Source organism: Melanaphis sacchari, unplaced genomic scaffold, assembly GCF_002803265.2.
Source record: "Melanaphis sacchari strain LSU unplaced genomic scaffold, SCAv2.0 Contig12_pilon_pilon, whole genome shotgun sequence".
In the NCBI taxonomy this organism is placed as follows: Eukaryota; Metazoa; Arthropoda; class Insecta; order Hemiptera; family Aphididae; genus Melanaphis; species Melanaphis sacchari.
This window is the reverse complement of record NW_020270527.1, coordinates 844,924-863,851: the sequence shown is the minus strand read 5'-3', so window position 1 is coordinate 863,851 and position 18,928 is coordinate 844,924. Positions and strand designations below refer to the sequence as shown.

General features: G+C 30.5%; 1 protein-coding gene across 3 annotated transcripts in view; it reads left to right on the top strand.

The window, feature by feature from the left end:
• Positions 1–906: 906 nt before the first annotated feature.
• The window catches only part of LOC112591127 (beta-1,4-glucuronyltransferase 1), a 66,150-nt gene continuing 48,128 nt past the window's right edge, over positions 907–18,928 (top strand). For 2 of the 3 annotated variants that reach the window (XM_025334821.1, XM_025334819.1), the window contains exon 1: positions 907–1,274. The gene's annotated coding sequence lies outside the window, so the exon portion shown is untranslated. The remainder of the gene's footprint in view (positions 1,275–18,928) is intronic. The other variant, XM_025334820.1, reaches the window with a different exon arrangement.

The following is an 18,928-nucleotide window of genomic DNA, read 5'->3' as shown; positions in this document are numbered from 1 at the left end:
TTATTTCGTCCAATAGAAACGACAAAACTCAAGTCAAATTTTTTGAAGAAATATAATACATTATCTTCCAATCTTCCTCACCCAACCCGATACTCGCCTAATGAATAGCCTTCAGTTATATCAGACTTTAGTATACTAGCTTAACAAGTTTGTAGAAATGTTAGTCAAAAAAAAGTACAGATAAACACAATTTTACGGTATCAAACCCTTAATGTACCGACACAATTTTGAGAAGGTTGAGATGTCTAAAATATCTATTATATTCCCGCACTGTCATCATTAGTCATTACAATATAAATTGTAATCACCGAGTAAATATCGTAAATAAAACTGCCTTACAAATCTATTGTCTTACTAAACATATTACATAGGTATGCAGAAGTATTTTTTTCATCAATATTTTACGGACCGGGGAGGGACGGAGACATGGACGTTTATCGAATCAATGCAGTACGGCATTTCTAGACACCGAGCCTTTTCGACTGCAGTCTGCAGTACTGCACGAGGTGTGATCACTGGGGCCAGGTTCAGACACCGTATAATCATAAATAATAATGACTACAATAATATAAAATACGTAGGCACTGTAATGTACGATCGTACATTAAAATGTATAATGTTTGAGCAGTGACTGTGCGCGCCAAAGGGTTGAACGTTGTGACGTTTGGTCGGGGATGGGTGAGGTGTTCGCGCTACTATTACAACTGGTACATATTATTATGTATTACATTCACGACCGGTGCATCGTCAAAGGGTGTTGCGGAGGCGGCTGCGGCGGCCGGTGAGGAGCAACTGCAGCGCAATCAGCGCAGCCCGATGACGACGGCGGCGGAACCGTATTCAACACATGGCCGGCGTCCTCGTTCTCTACCGCCGCAACCGTCGCCGCCGCCGAGTGCCCAAGTGGTGCCGCAGACACTCGACCGTCGACAGTCGCCGACATACCGTCATAGAACGAGCGTGCGTCTCGCTTAGCAGTTCTCACACACGACACATCGCCGCCACCGTCGTAAGTCGTAGTGCGTCGCTATCGGAGACCCGACAACCATCACTGTCGTAGCGCCAATATAATAATAATAATACAACTTAAAATATTGTAATAATATTAAATAGTATTAGTAGTATTTTTAGTTCTTCTCGGAAGTGTCGTTTCGATCACGCAGATCGGCGGGAAATTTTTATCGTTTTATATTTTTTTTTTTTTCAATTTTTGTGGTTTTATTTTTTTTTGTTTTATGTGATAGAAACGAACACAGCAGTATAATACGTCGTCGGTAAGTTAAACCTGCATGTTATAATAATTTTTCGAAAATGTTCGCTATTGCGGACCCGTCATAGGTTTATAATACAAATAGGTAATCATTGTGTAGTTGCCGATTTAAATTCATCTTTAGATTTCCATCACCGCCATACATGGGAACGTAGTTTTTGGGTGTTTATAAATTATTATACTCATTTTGGATATTATATTTTCATTGGTCTATTTTTATTTTGTTCGCCTACGACATTCCAACTCTTTTCACGTCTATAATATTAGTATTATTACTATTCATTATTAACAATTTTTATTTATACCTACGCTCGCTTTAATTATCGGTTCATATAATATGTGCATATCTAAAACGTATTATTTTGTAATTATTCTTAAATGTAAAAATTTGAAATCAACTTTTGAATTGACTACATATATTTGAGCGGGTGTAGTGGTGCAAATCACTCAGTTTCACTTGTGTGTTCCAATCACTTGTTTTTTAATAACATATATATGTGAAGTAAAATTTACGAGGCTGCCTTAAAAATATTTATTTTAAATATTGTTTTAGACAAACTACAATTTTACTTTCATCAGTGAACCGTCATATTCGAATATAAGCAACAGATTATAATCAACGTGTACAATATGCATTGTCACGTATACATTTGTGTGATATAAATTGTATCTATATACAGATTTTAAAGTTTCGTATTCCGTGATTTATATACCTAATCAAAATACATTTTAATATGTAATTTACACCTAAGACATGGGATGTCATTAATTCGATAATAATTTCTAATGCTTACGGTATTTATTGGTTTTCTAGTGTTGTATGCGTAATAAAATAATATTGGTTACATAAAATTTAATTTTTTTAACGCTACGTCTGCGGCATCGGACGTAACGACTAAAGGGCAAAAGGCCATTTTCTCCCCCCACAACGGATCAAAAAATCGCGTGACACCACTGACACCCGACCCTGGTGGTTATTTGGTTCGCACGCGAATTCGTTGAATTTAATTATATCTTGGTGCTGTGCTCAGAATATTAATTGTAAGTTACAACTGTGCGCCTTAATATAATATATTAGTTCTGTGGTAATCATCCCGTGATGGTGTGTATTTATAAAATTCCTGCAGTCGTCCTAATGTGTTTGTGTAGTGTAGTATGTATCTAGTATTGCAAGCAACGGTGTTGCAACGTTGCGTAGTAATATAACGTAATATTTTGGGAATATATAAAAGTATAAGTACACGTGCTGGCGAATACCGCTGCAGTTGAACGGACGACAGCTAGATTGCTGGACGACACGCGCGGAAGTAGATCCGAAAAGCTATGCACTGTGGGCCTATTATGAGATGTCAACTGTCGAGTATCTGCCATGGCGCCAATATTACTACATCATTAGCTGAATCTTGGACCTCCATCAGCCAATATTGCCGTAGAAAATTACAATAACTTTTTAGAGAAATTCGAGTTTTTTTTTCATTAAAAATGTATACATTTTTTTTTTTACGAACAATAAAACGCTTCGGGTGAGTTTCCATGCGCGTGCATTAGCGTTTTGCATACAATGCCTAACTATGTTTTTACGATTTTTACCGCATTTCCATAAGGCGTCGCACCTATGCTATACCTATATAAACGAACTCGGTGGATATTATTTACGAGCCTATTGACGTATGTAAATACTAAAATCGACCCCAAGTTGCATATTATGTATAGGTACAACAAACTAGCCACGCGCGACAACAATCGATCGACTGTATAATACGCGCAACAAACCTACCTATGTGTTATAATAATAATATTACAGAACACGCGTACAACAATCCGTTTGGTATTGGTCGGTTGCTACGTATCGTGAATGTATGTGCGTGTATGACGGTATATTCTTATTTGACGAGGAGCAAACTGTCAAATAGAGGGTGGATTTCATAAGTATCATCGTATATATACGTATATAGGTTTAGGCCGTCAGACAAGCCCTGTACACTGTACATAAGTATATTAGAAAATAACGTGCACCTGATTATAAATACAAAACCGAAATTTCTACGAGGGTAGCCAGTAGCATCATTTTGTTGTGGTATGAAGAAAGACTAATGACAAAATGACATATTTTGCATTCGACTAATTTTAAAGCAATAAAAAAAAATAACAAAAATAGCGTCACTCAAGAGGGGACCCAATATATCATCACCCAATATATATATATATATAGATACATATATTTATACAGATTTGTATACAGACAACATAAATACGCAATATATATTTCATTATACTTATCGATCCTACACACAGAACCCTGCTGCAATGTTGTAAGGCGACGTGCGAATAGACAAAATGCGCCGTTATATAATACATTAATACGTTATTATGCATTAATATTTATTTGGCAGCATGGTGCGCGCGAGAGATGATTCCGAAGCAAATTCATCGCACGAAACTGCAGTAATAATATATACTTGAGAAAGATGTCGTTTGCAGTCCGGATTTCTATGTTCATATATACAATTCTACAGACTTTCCGACGTAGCAGCAAGAACAAATAAAACGACAGACACACGTATACTGCATAATACATATACTGTAGTACGTCAGTTGCGTATATATATATATATAATATGATATAATATCCCTTTCCGACACGACCGGTCTCCACTCCAGCGATCGGATCCAAAGACCACTGGTACACGCGTTATTTTATGGTGCACCGTTCTAAAATAACTCTTCAGTCGTGCGTAATATATTGTGACCGTCTGCCAACATTTGGTATATTATTATTATACTCTGTAGAAGTTTTGTCAAACGATTCGATTGGTAAATACCACGTGTACATACTCTAGCACTCCGCAACAACCCGTCTCGAACAACGAGTTCGCCCCGTCACCACCAACGCCGCTGTCGTTGATTATTCATAATATTATCACGGTGACGTTGGTGACCAGACGTGTTTTTTTTTATTGAACCGTATTGTCTTTTATAATAATAATTGCCCTAGTGTCCTTGACAAGTATTGAATATGTAAATACAAATATTGTACTCCGAATGAGGGGTGATTTTCCAATGAAGGAAACGCTAAATTTTGAAACAACAGTTAACCGTTTAGTAGTCTTTATAAGTTGTATATATTCACACAACACGAGTGTAGGTACTTAACGTTACAATAATTATTTATTTCTAATAATTAATATGATCGAAATAATTTCATGATTTTGTTTTTCACGTATAGGTATTACTATATTATGGACAACATTTATGGTGTATTGTTTACCGAGCGTGTTGTGTGTATTATTGTGGAATTTAGTAACTAAATTGCTGGAATTCGACTAAACGAATTACTACATCGCTATTGATATGAATATGCAACGTCTCGGAAGATATTATTATTATATGATAAATAATAATTAATTCAGATACAGTGAGTTACTTGATCACAGTAGTTACAGTTTTAGAATTTCCCAGGCCGCCGAGTGTTCCTTTCGAGCCTGTTAATAATAAATTATACATACGTTTTCGGCGTTTGAAGGATATCGTTCTATGTGTACTTCTAAGAAAACAATATGATATTTATCGTGCGAACGGCAATGGGTTCGTTGAATTCGATTTTCTCTTTTCGAAAAGAACAGTAACAATAATTTGTATAGGTCGTCCTTTTATCGTATACGAGTCGGTTTATTTTTTTTTTTTTGCACATGGTACACCCGCATGTGAAAAGGTAAGATATTTGGTATCCGACATTAGCGAATACCATTTTATAAATAATTATCTGACCGAGGGTGAACGTTTACAATTGTAGTCCGTACGGAATAGGTTCATCCATGACTTCTCAGTTCTTGTCTGCTGCTCCGCACCGGACAGTTTTGAAATTCGAAAATACTTTGTCCGGGTGCGCACGCGTAGAAAGTGTATATCACACGGTCAACATATATCTATATATACAATATACATGTCTTGGGTCGCCTTATAATACATATATACAATATACACTACACGCGTTGTATTATAGGTGTACTAGGTATTTCCGAAAACCGGTTGCCGTATCTCTTTCTATAATAATAACATATAATATTATTATGATGCATATAAACAAACGTTCTTCTATCCACCGTTTTCATTACAATACACAATAATATCATCCATACAATACTTGTATTATAAAACGAAAACATTTCCGCTCCAAAAGTGTATACATATTTTATTATTATTGTCGTGTATATCGCGATGTGCGTATATTTTCTCGAATCCGGATCTTGTACTGATTTTTGCGTTTCAGTTGTATCCCGTCGCGATTTGGTTGTGTTATTTAGACGACCGTCACACACTATTATCATCATAATTCGGATATAATAATATATCAGCCGGTAAGGCGTACGAAAAAGCTTTATTATTATCATTATTATTATTCGTATACGCATTTTTAAAATAATTATACTATATTAATTATGCGTGTATATTATTCCTACGTTTTGTTGTATTCTCCGTCGCTTTTTTCCTGCTTAATGCTGTATTTCTGTCTCGTTCGGTCCAGACGTCCAGCTCATTGTTATCGTGTTCCGTCCAATTCACGTAATGTATAATACGTGTTTTGTCACCACTGGGCATTCTAACACACACGCACTCGCACAATACCCAATACCCGATACCAGACAACCGGCGCTATACGCAATATTGTGGTTATAATATATCGTGGAAGGACGTTATTATTTTTCGTTTGTATGATGTGTTTTATTCGTCGCACCACTGCGCCAGTATATATCATTTCTGTGCCCACTGCTCGGTCGTGGATATCAAATGAATGTTGCAGATTAGCCATTTTCTTAGTTAACAGTGAATAAAAAAATTTCAAAACTATTGTTTTTAATTATTGATACAGATATGGTTATTGAACAATGAAATAATATTTCTATAAAATTTTCATCATCATCACTACTATTTATAAATATTTTTAGATTGTATACTTTTTTTGAAAATTGATTTTACATTAATTTTAATACATATAGTATAAGTATTTTGTTAAACATTTTTTTATAGAGATTCGTCTTTAAAACAAGCATATTATCATTAATTATACATGACACAGTTTAATATTAACCATATAACAACTTTTATATTGTGTAAATATCATCCAATAATCCATAACTGCTAAATAAATATATAAAAATATATGTATAAAAATTCAAATATTGATTTTTCAATTACCACTGTAGCTGCAGTAATATGATAATAATTATGATAGGTTTAGTCGTTTATATTTCTATGTTGAATTAAGTAAAGTTAAACTAAACTAACCTAACCTTTCGAAACGAATACTTCTCGAGCCATAATAATATAGATTGCGAATACTTATACTTTTTATTTATTTTCGTAAGCCAAACGTAGAGTAATAAAACATACATACTTTAATATTAAATGAGAATACATTTACTTTATTTTAAATTTATATATTTATGTATAAGTTTACCTCTATATTTATTATCCATTTTTTTAATCAAAATTGAGCGCAGTTATAATACCTAAAATCTGTATGATTTGAAAAAAAATGTCAGAGTATGACTTGTCCACGTTATCGATATACACACAAAAAAATATTTACTTCAATCGCTATAACTGCAAATCGGGCGTTAAAACAAAAACGTTGACCAGTTAACACGAGAACAAAATTAATATCTTGTAATAATATAGGCATATTAGTTACATACGAATGCAATTTATTCGACTTATCTAATACTTACTTATTATACCTATTATACACATGTCATGTACAATAAAAACAATTATTTCTTTGTACATCCACGTATACGGTATACATCTAATTTACATGTACAATACGAGTATGTAGGTATGGCCGATAGCACTTTTTCAATTAAAATCAACGTCTCTCAAGAGTTGTATTTTGCTCTCGTCCAAGAAATTATAACCCTTTTTGACATCTTGACCGTATGTTATTCGTAATCAAGTATACACACACATATATTATATGCATATGCTCTATGCGTTTATAATAAATAATATTAATTGATTACGGTGTATTTCTTTGAAATGTAAGAAATGGTATCACATCCCCACCCACGAGCCGCAGGTAATGTTGCCAAGGCAGTGTATCATATATTTAATCAATTCGTCCAGGCCTTTAAAAATAACAATAAACAAGGTTTTTACATTTAAGCCGTCTAGACAGGTTTTTAGTTTTTACTTGTTATACATGTATAATGATATATTTATATACATAGTAATATAGTATGTATTATGTACTACGCATATTATTTTATTATATATACATACGATCTGATTAAATAATAAATCATATTTTTGCTTTACTTGGAACACTTGGAAATAATATTGTAAGTTGATTTGGCGTCTTAAGTGATAATTATAGATGCAATATTCTATATTATCATTTCAGAAATATCTTTCATTTTCTAAGAACTATTATAAAAGTACGGCCTCATTCAGATATATAATTAACTATATTATATAATAATTTAAAAATTATTTAATTTCAAGTATGACTTACAAGGTTAAACAAAACTTAAGATTGAAATATTATAATTTACGTAGGTTATAAGATACTTTTAAGTATTGTTTAAGATAATTAATAATTGTAGGAAATCGAATAATGTTTTTCAGAGAAAATAGAAAAAAGTCATTAGAATAATGAGTCCTGGAAAAAAATCTCATAAAAATAAGTTTAATAATCATTTTATAATAATGTAATAGTTGTGTATGTGTTTGTGCCGCTATTAGATGACTATCCTAACCATGTACCTCCTGACTCCTTAAATCACATTTACTTTAAATGGTATATATTTTATTAATTTTTATACAGACTGTAAATTATCATATTTTAAATTTAAAAAAGTTGTACCTATGTGAAAGACTTGTAAATAAAAAGATAAAATCTAATATTCACTTATACATTTGAAATATTATTATATACTATTTCCCCCTCTTACCTTAAATGTTAACTTAAAAACTTTATCTAACAATCATAGGAAAAATAATACTTGTGAAAATTAAAGCTCATCGTTTTAATTTATGGTTGGAAAAAATCATTCAACCATTGGGAAATTAATTTAAATAATGTATAAAATTGCTGCAGGCTGTGAAAAATTAGTTTTAAACAAACTAGGTTTCTAGCAATCGATAAAAAGGAAAAAACTATTAAAACTAATTTAAATACTTTATATAATCGTTTTGACGAAGAAAAAATAGAATTTATAAGTATTCTTTTTTCATAACTTTTAGGTATAGCTAGAAATATTTAGAAACAGAAACATAATTCTTATATAAATAGCAGATATTTTTTTTCGAAATTTTTTACTTGTTATTTGATTTTCCGATATTTCTTTCTATTTTTCCTCAAAACTTTGTTTTTCTACCTTGATTTTTGTATATGATGTGTATCCATTGTTATCATGATTGCACTCTGTGCGTTAGTTGTATTCTTTATATTATTATCGTTCAAAGTGTTAAATATTTTAATAATATCTACTAATATAATATGATACATTTTAAAATACAGTTTAAACTTATGTATACCTACTCTTACGTAGCGTACGTAGATTACGTATTTAACAGCCTACGTTTTACGTTAAAAGGTTCATTCAACTAATATATTATTTTTTTTAAAAATTTGATCAAATTTTAGAATTGTGGGTTACATATCTACCTTGTATTACACCATGCTGGATTTCAAATAGGATTTAAAATGATGTACCTAGGTGTATAAGTATAATACGTCCAAGGTAAAAGACAATCTCACAAATTAAATCCCATACGTTTTTATTGTTTATATCTATATTCTGTACGGAAGAATTGATCACAGTCTTTAATATAAATTATCAAATTTGTATTTCATTTTAAATTTATATGTTTGATAAAATGTTCTAATGAATATTATGTAAAAAATTATGGAATATAAAAAATAGTAAATTATAGGAAAAATTTGCGTACACTGATTATAATTTTGACAAAAAGGAAAATCCACTTATAATTCAAATTTTAAGGATATTAATTATTCTTATTATCAAAACTATTATTATTCCATAACTTTTTAATATAGTTGCTAGGATTAATTAATTTTCATATTGAAATAAAAATAATACTATGCAAATAGAACGGATACGTTCTTATATATAGTAATACAGTAAATAAATATATTAATACAGTAATCACTATAACCTGCATTTAATACCTCTATGGTATCGGCACTATAGTATATCATTTATCATACCACAATTAAAATGACACTATTTTATGCGTGCCGGTTCGATGTACGACGTCCACTAAATATGTTTCATCTATTGTGTGTTTATAGTTTTATTTTTTTAATGCTTTTATACATAAAATATACATTATGAGGTAGTACGTTAATAAGACCGAAAGACACACTCGAAGGGAAATTATTTTGACCTTTATTCGGCGGAGGTGAGGGTCAACTAAATAATATAATATATATACGACGGATATCATTTTGCTTTACCCAAATCTCAACTATATTGCCATAGAAATATAGAATATTATAGCCAATCGATCACGCACCGATACATATGGAACATTTTTTACATATTTATTTGCAAATATATTTATTATGAAATCGTTTAATTAAAATTAAGATGTGTATAGTAACTATAAATATTATACTCGTGCACTATATAAAACGTCAATTTGTATACAAACACATTGCCATTTTAATGTGAACCCACCGAAAGGCTACTGTGTCAAAGCTCAAGGGCTTGGCAGTTTTTATGATTTTTATATAATAAACATTGCGTCGAGTATAGGTGGTATAAACCTAATTTATAAATAAGATGTAAAAAGGATATACATATACTTACATCAATATTAATCGATTTCGAAATAACGATAAATATTATGTGTAATAATATATTTAATTTTTTAATTTATGAATGAATTGAAAATGTTGACGTTATAATGCACAATGTGAACTTGACAAATTATTTATTTTTAACTTGTTATACTCGTACTATATTGTAATGAAGCAATTAAGGTGTTTTTTTTAATTTGCCATAAATTAATCGCATCGGTACAAGAGACACATTGAAGATGTAGTCTATGTGTACTATTTATAGTATACATCATAAATATTATATATGAACTACGCATATTCCATACTCTGTTATAGGCTACCAAGACCAATCAGTGTAAGAAAGATTTATTTAATACTCAATATCCGTGCATTCGACGGGACTTGAAGCGCATGTAATCTTTTTCTTATAATGTTAGCTCCCGTGGCCCTTACCACTGCCTCTGTTATCAATTCCTTCCTTTATAGAACGGAATCATATACGATTAAATATATCGCCTGCACAATACGCCGATTATAACAATATTATATTTTGTATAATTATTAATCTCTTAGATAAAGTAATTTAAATAAAATTTTCGTAGTAAGCGAATGTTATGCAAAACTTGTTTTATTATATGTCTAATGATGATAATCGTTTTAAATATGTTACGCGGATTGACAAGCGGAAGACGCTGACAGTAACGCAGCGAACACTAAGTCATATTGTAATTTTATAATGCAACGTGTACTGTTCGGTTGTCGATACTAGACGGATTTCCGTCAAATTATATTTAATTTTAACAATATAGCTGAGAATTTCATATTATTATTATATTTTATAAAATACTATTGCTCGTATTTATACATTTACAATGTAAAAGTTTAGTTTGAAGCTTTTATATTATAAAGCAATACTTCACAAATACGTTTCAACGTATACCTTTAAAATACGTAAATTATATAATATCGACATTAGATAGTTAATTTTATGAAACAAATATTTCGAATTACAACATTTACAATACACTTATATATGCTATTACATATTTACATTTCTAGAAATTATATATATAACTACTTATATAGGTACTCATACATATGCAATAGGTGTTATTACTTTTCAGATGGATTTTTGATTTTATCCCATTAGAATTATATCGTTTGATTCAATTTAGAGATTAGCAAATTCACGACTTGGCCTATCTTCTAAATTTCTGTATATCTATGTATATGCATAGATATATAACTATACGAGTTTCATTAACGATTGTTTATATTATATACGTGTGTTCGTTGTAACATGATATAATAACGTTATAATATATTATTTAATATTGTGTATACATGGTATTAAACAAGAAAATTATATCATATTTGAAAACTGACCTGGTGGAACTGCGGATTATTGCAGTGCACATTATACAAAAATAATATAAAATATATCTTGTATACAAACGTCGATAAACTTACCTACATAAGACATAATATGAATTACGAACTTCAATTGACCTATAATCTGCCGTATATCAACTCACCATTTTCATTCGATCGTATACTGTTGATAGAGTATATTCTATTTTAGAATACCTTACATTCTAGATTTAAATATTTTTGTACATTTCAATTATATCAAACATAATAGTCATATTTATGTAAATGCATAATAACTATCTACTTAATGATTTATTCATGGCATATTTTTTTAGTTTATATTTTATGATAAACCTAAAATTACATAGTTATTACCTGCGTTTTTTCTTTAAATATACACTATTAAAACGTCACAACCGACGTGTCTAATATAAATAGATGCGATCCAAAGCCGCAAATCCCCCAAGGGGACGCATCTCATTATTTCGTTGAAAAGTATTGAAGCGAAATCGCATTTATAATACATTCATATACTGTATGATCCACGCTAAAAAAAAATTAAGTTACGCTCATGTATGTGAGTATTGTGTATACAATACATCGAGATATATTTCAAAAGTATTATTTGACTTGATTTAAATGATTTTTTTTCTTATAATTACTTATTTAGTATACATAATATTGAAATGTCTATAATCTTTCGACATTTAAAGTAAATTTAATTTGTTTAATCGTATATTATAGAGAACATTACTCGAATGCGTGATTTACATGATACCTAACATTTTTATTTTATTCGTGCTTAATAAGTACTATACGGTGAGTGGTAACGCATTAAAATTTATAATTCGTGATCAAAAAATTCAAAAATGCATTAAATGTTGTTATTCTTGCTCTTCAAGTATGAAGAAAACATAAAAATCAAAATATTCGTTTGTAGATAATATCAATACATTATATGTATACTTTTACTAGATAAATTGTAATTTATCTTACGTATTTATTGTTTTTCTTTCTTTTTTTTTTAATTAAATTACCATCGTGATCAGTAGAAGAACCGACTGAAACTTTGGGTCTATATAAACCTTTAATAAACTGAGTGTCACATTAGATTTCATTAACCTATCTAGAATTTTGATATGTTTGTGAATCTGACGTCAGCAGATAATATTATAATGTAATAATATAAACATATACATTTTACAAATTATTATGCATGCAATTTATTGTATTATTTTTGCTTAGGAATTAATTTATTCTTGTATTTGATTAAAAATAATTAATACACTTAAAACAAAAAATTGGAACGCTATTATTTTGTAATTAATTTTACTCTGAGGTTTGTCAAGTGTTAATAAACTAATTTCAATGCATACGAACTGTTCTTATCTATAAAGTGTTTTTCCTGTGGATACATTTAAACGGTACGGGTAAACGCGTCAAATTAGATTTTAAAAATGAATGGCTATTATTTGAACGTTAAAACATGCGTAAGATACAAAAATATATTGTAATAATTATTAGTAGGTGCCTCATTATAGTTTAGTGTAATCACGATTGTTTTTATTCTAAACATTTCTGCAGCGCATGCCTACTGCACAATGATGTTCAATGACGTTCGCGATGAGAATTATTTAATTCTGTTTAAAGATACGTGTATCTATCTAACGCGGCTTGATGTATGTATTAAGTATTGGTCGTCGTGAATATTGGCACTAAATACTGATTATGATGATAACAATTTTATCTGGTGATTACGCAAAATCCCAATATTACGAATCCAATTTTCTTGCACAATTGTCCATACTCGATCGTACTTATAAATGTAATATGTGTATAAATATATATTTAAATATTAGGTATACTTTAATAATGGGTACCTAGTATCTATTCTCGCACGCGGAAGTCGAAAATCGAATGTCATAAAATCGTGTTGCACGTCACGAGTAGAATAATCTCGGTGTGCTATACTGAAAACTTCAATTGCGATTATATTATACTTTTATATACAAAATAACGTCGAGTACGTCCACAGCGGGAAGCCTTCAATCGATAATCCTTGCGCGCCTAGACCTATCATTATCGCAATTGTATAATGTACATCACGCAGCAATTTATGTACGTGGATTGTATGCAATTTGTGTACTACGTGGATATCCGGTCGTCCGCGGCAATTGTAAGATCGCACCGCTTGTATTTTTAAGTTGTTATTGTTGTACAACCGTGACGATTTTTTTCCTGCTTTTCGAAAATCGAATAATAAATCTCAAAAACTATCGTAGCAGTCGTGTCCGCGTAGGATATAATATGAACGCACATGGTAGTTCTTAAGAAGACGTTGTCTAGCATGTGTTTTTTTCGTTTAATTCTTAACACATCAAAATGTTTATAGGTTAAATAGTTAGAATTTTATGTACCTATTTAGTTTAAATATTAGAGTGAATAATTGTCATTTTATCAAACATAAAGTGATGAACAATATTGTATATTGCATAATTAATACAAGATCGTGTAATTTTTTGTATACCATATACATGTATAACGTGTATGTATAATACATACAACAATATTGAATATGATATAAAAAATGTTCGATAAAAGGTTATACATGTTTTCACGCCCTTTTTAATTATAAACTATAATTTATAACTTATTATATTAGAAGATTACTAGGAGATAAAATTAATTTTGGACATATCTGTTTCCAAAATAAATGTTCTGTTTTTCACGTTTCATGCATGTGCTTATTTATTATGTACATCTAGATAATGATTTTTTTTTTTAATTAACGTAAACAACATTTTTAAATTTTACTATGTTACATCGATTTTTACTTGATATAAAGTGTAAATCAGACAAATAATATGTTTATAATTTATTACATCATATTTTTTTATGATGCAAATTATATTTAAATTTCGAATAAATATTCTAAATAATATTCAGTCAACACAATTAATGAATAGCAGTAACCAGAGATAAATTACCAAATTGGTTAAAATCAAATGTGGGTATACACAGTGTACCTATGCAGAATTGTCACCTGTTTTTTATTTCTCTCCGGATAAATAACTTTCCCTGTCAATATTTGCGTAAATTTAGTACATTTTATAAGTTCTAGTTTATTATTATAAATATTATAAGTTTTTTATTTCTCGCACGCGGGCTACTAGATCGCAATAATTCTGACACGTAGGTAAATTGTGAAATATATATATACATTATACAAGTATTATGTATTTATAAAACAACGACAACAACTTATGGTTGGCAGGCACGCTCATAAAAGCACACCCGTTTTCAACCGTGTTTTGGTCATCGTGAGCTATTATGAACACAATCATCCCCTGTAATATTTTTTACTGTGATGGCGGTCGACACTGCAGCACTAGGCGGCGGGCACATCAGTGACGGTTTTGTGTGAGCTGTCCGCCGAACGAACGCAGCTTAATCGTTCTCCACACGCGGAACGGAAAATTTACTAACCCCGTCTCGAGCTCCTTGTAATTGTAATACATAACCGTACACTGCGTATTTTAAACCGAGAGATGCATCCATATCTGCTCCAGTTTTCCATTTTTTTCCAAATGTTCCCATGCCAACTTGGCGATTGAGTTAATATAGTATATATGTGAAACGAAATCGTTATCGCGGCCTAAATTCTTTTATAATATTATTGTAGAAACTTAGAGTCTTGACATTCCAAAAAAAATTACACTAAATGTCGTTTTTTTTTTTGAAAATGACTATCTATTATTCTTAAATACATGCAAAACTGCTATAAAATAAGTTAAAGTGTATTCATTAAAACGTAAAAATTAAAAACCGGTTCTAGTTAATAAAACAAAATATGTAGGCTTTAACTACATACGTGTGTATGTATTTACAGCGCACTTATATTGTTTGATGTGAAATAGAAACAGTGTGTATTACGCTTGTAACAAAGATATTGTATAAGTATGTGCAAGTATTTTATACATTTATATTATGGTCTATACTACTTATCGTCCATGTGAATACGGGAATGTGAGAAGAAAATATTTTCTGGAATAATATATAGCGATGGATCTTGGGTTTCGTTATTTGTCATAGCGGAACATACTTTTATTGAAAACTGCATGTACTCCCCCTCCCCATCATCCACGGGAATTATACGAGAAAATAATTTAGGATCATTGGTATTTTTGGTAAAAATATCTCATGTCCAACCGTACGTCTTGTTAAAATGTCAGCTTCAATATTTTTAGTTAGGTGACGTGAGTAGCTTGTGCTGTTGATGTGTTAAATTTCTTGGTAATATTGGAAATTTGTGCTCCACTGGTCAAGCTTTAAAGATATTTGATCAGAGCACGATATACTTCTGTGAAGATATTTTTCGATTGAAAACTATATACGCAGAAAAAATGTACACACTTTTCATTATCAACACTTTCCTCCGCGGAATAATACGTATAATAGTATTGTGATTTGTGATGCGTATTTCTATTGCTCTGAGTGCGTCGATTTATCCGTGTGTTAATAATATTATTAGCTCTGAAAATATTTACTCGATCGCATTCTATACTACCCCCATTGAAATAATATTTCTCTTCGAACAAAATTATACGAAGCCATATTATGAAACACATGTGTTGAAAAAAAAAAATAAAAAATATTACATAGGTACGTCATTTAGATACAAATAATATGTGATTTGTAGCTGTATGTATTCAACGTATAATGCACATAATATTAAGTGTTTATGAAACAAGGAAAAAAAAGATAAAACCAGGCGTGGTGAAATCCGAGGGATAAGCCTGCAAAATCGGGCGAGAAAAAAAAATCACAAAAATTCTTAACAAAGGTGGTTAGAGAGTATATTACTATAATATTTTATCACCCAAAAACAATACTGATTTTGTATGTAAAATACAAAATATTAAAGCACATAAACATACATCACGAGGCGTGTATTGCAAAAATTTGACGTGTTGTTTAAACGTAATTTTGATGCGAATTTTAAAAACCTTAGTGACACACATAACATGTTTATATAATTTTATTTTATATTATAGTTTATAATATAAAATACGTAAATCATGGTTTAAAAATCGTACGTTATGGTCAAGAACAGTAGAATACTTATACGAGGTATAATATAATCTATATAATATGTATTTACAACTTACAACAATGTATATAATACGCAGTCTGTCGAAATCGATAAATCTTTGCTCTGAGTTAAAAATGACACATACTCTGTAATCATGTAGTGTAGGGTACAATCTTTCGGAAAATAAAAATGTGAAAAATAATAATAATCTATGATAAGTCGACCGCGTGTTGTAGTTTGACCGACTCATGTGTGGTGTTTCACACACATATGGTGTCCGCGTTTTTATTTTTCCTTATTGCTCTACATCCGGTGAATCCCTTATAGTTTAGTATTATTAATAACATCTTGACCGGTTTAATTTATAATATTCGTATAGATTTACTTTACAACATAAATAATACTTGGACATTAGGTGTTTTTCGATTGTTTATCTGCACTTATTTACGCATGAGAATATTTATGCCGGACGATGCAATAAAATCATAGTCATATACGTAATTTAAGAGTAATTATAGGACTTTAATCTAAAAGGAGTTGGATTTAAACAAGATTATGGATACAAAGAAATCACCTTCACACATTTATAACAATATTAAATATTGAAAATTAAACATAATAGGTAAGTATTTTTTAATCTTATAACAAAAATAAAGTTAACTAAATATTTTACATACATAATAATGTATAGTGTATATTTTAACTAAAATATCAGTCGAATTTTAAAAAATGTTGAGCGAACTTCATTTCCTTAAGCCCTCCTAAAGATATATCTATAAGGTTATATAGCGACGGTGGCGTGGATTTTTATTTTATTTTATTTAAACGACGTGGCTCTGAGGTATGTTATAACGCGACAAAAACTGTACTAAACAATAATTATTATTATTATTTTCGTTATAATTTTTTATAAATACTAGTGACGTCTGTAACGCACTTGGAGAATTTTTTCGAATACAAACATCCAGCACGCAACGTCGACATTAGTATATTAATTTTAATTAATTTTTTCATTTTTACTGTTGCCGAACATAATATTATTATTATTTTTTCAGTGCGGAAATCTCGGCACTTAGGTAATTGTTGGCCAAACAAAGAGAATTTAGGCGCAAAGTGAAGTGTAATCAATGGATATGGTACGCCTAAAAATCTGAAAAAAATTAATTTGATATAATATATAATCTAATAGGGATAATTTTATTATTCAAATAGTATACTGACCGCATTAATAAATATGAAATTATATCGATAAAATATCCTTTGCGAGCTAAAGCCAATGACTTATTTTTTGATTTTAGCTGAACTCGTGAAAATCGTGTATAAGTATACTTCCGCTATATTATTATAGACTACTATTATTGTAAAATTATAGTCCGTTGGAAACAACGCGTGTTTAATGAAGTCGTAACTGCCACAAGGGTTGTGCGCGCTCCCGAATCCATCGAAACGGTTTTGCGACGGGCTTTCTCTATTTACGCGGACATGAAAAATATTTACTGTTGTTTTTTTTTTTTTTTTGGTACTATTAATATTATTATTCGTTTTCTCTCTTACACTCTCTCTCTCTTTGAGCCGCATTGTCCGTCCAATAATCGTCGCCGAACACGTAACTGTGTTATTTTGTGTATACTGCACACAAACCGCGCGGTTGTCCGCCGCCAACCCCGCTCACCACACTCCTCACGCAGTTGTCGACGTTCACTTAACCCAGATTTAATTCGATTATATTACACACACATACTCATTACCTCCGTACATACTCATAACGTGTGTCTGTGCATTATACATGTATGTATGTATTATTCGTGTTCACCTCCAGCAATAATGTAACGCTCTGTTCCAGTTCCTCGCGGACACGGTCAAGGTTTTTAGGGTCTCCTCGCTGTAGCTCATGACGTGCGTGCTGCAGCAATATATTACGGCCAAATCATACAAAGTGATTCATTTAAGTGTTAACACTAATTATTTCGAAAAGTTTTTAAACCTTTTTTTGTAAATAATGTTTTTACATAGGTACGTGATTAAAAATATTGCTAAAAAACGACATTTTTGAAAAAATTCTTTTTTAAGTTTTTTGCTTTTTCTTAATAACAGTAAACATTTTTAATATCATATTCAAAAGCAAAATATATTTTACAGTAATTTCGATTCATAAAAATCGAATTTCTAACGAATAATTAATTAATATTATAAATTATCTGTACACATTTACAATTTTAATGAGACCAACATTTAACATTATGCTGAGTACTGCTTTATTCTGTTCATCTAAATCTTAAATACTTACTATTTTTTTGAAAAAAAATATTTCCAAAAGAGATGAAAATTTATGAAACGATGAGTATTCACAGAAATGGATCACTCTGTATATGATATATATGTATATATT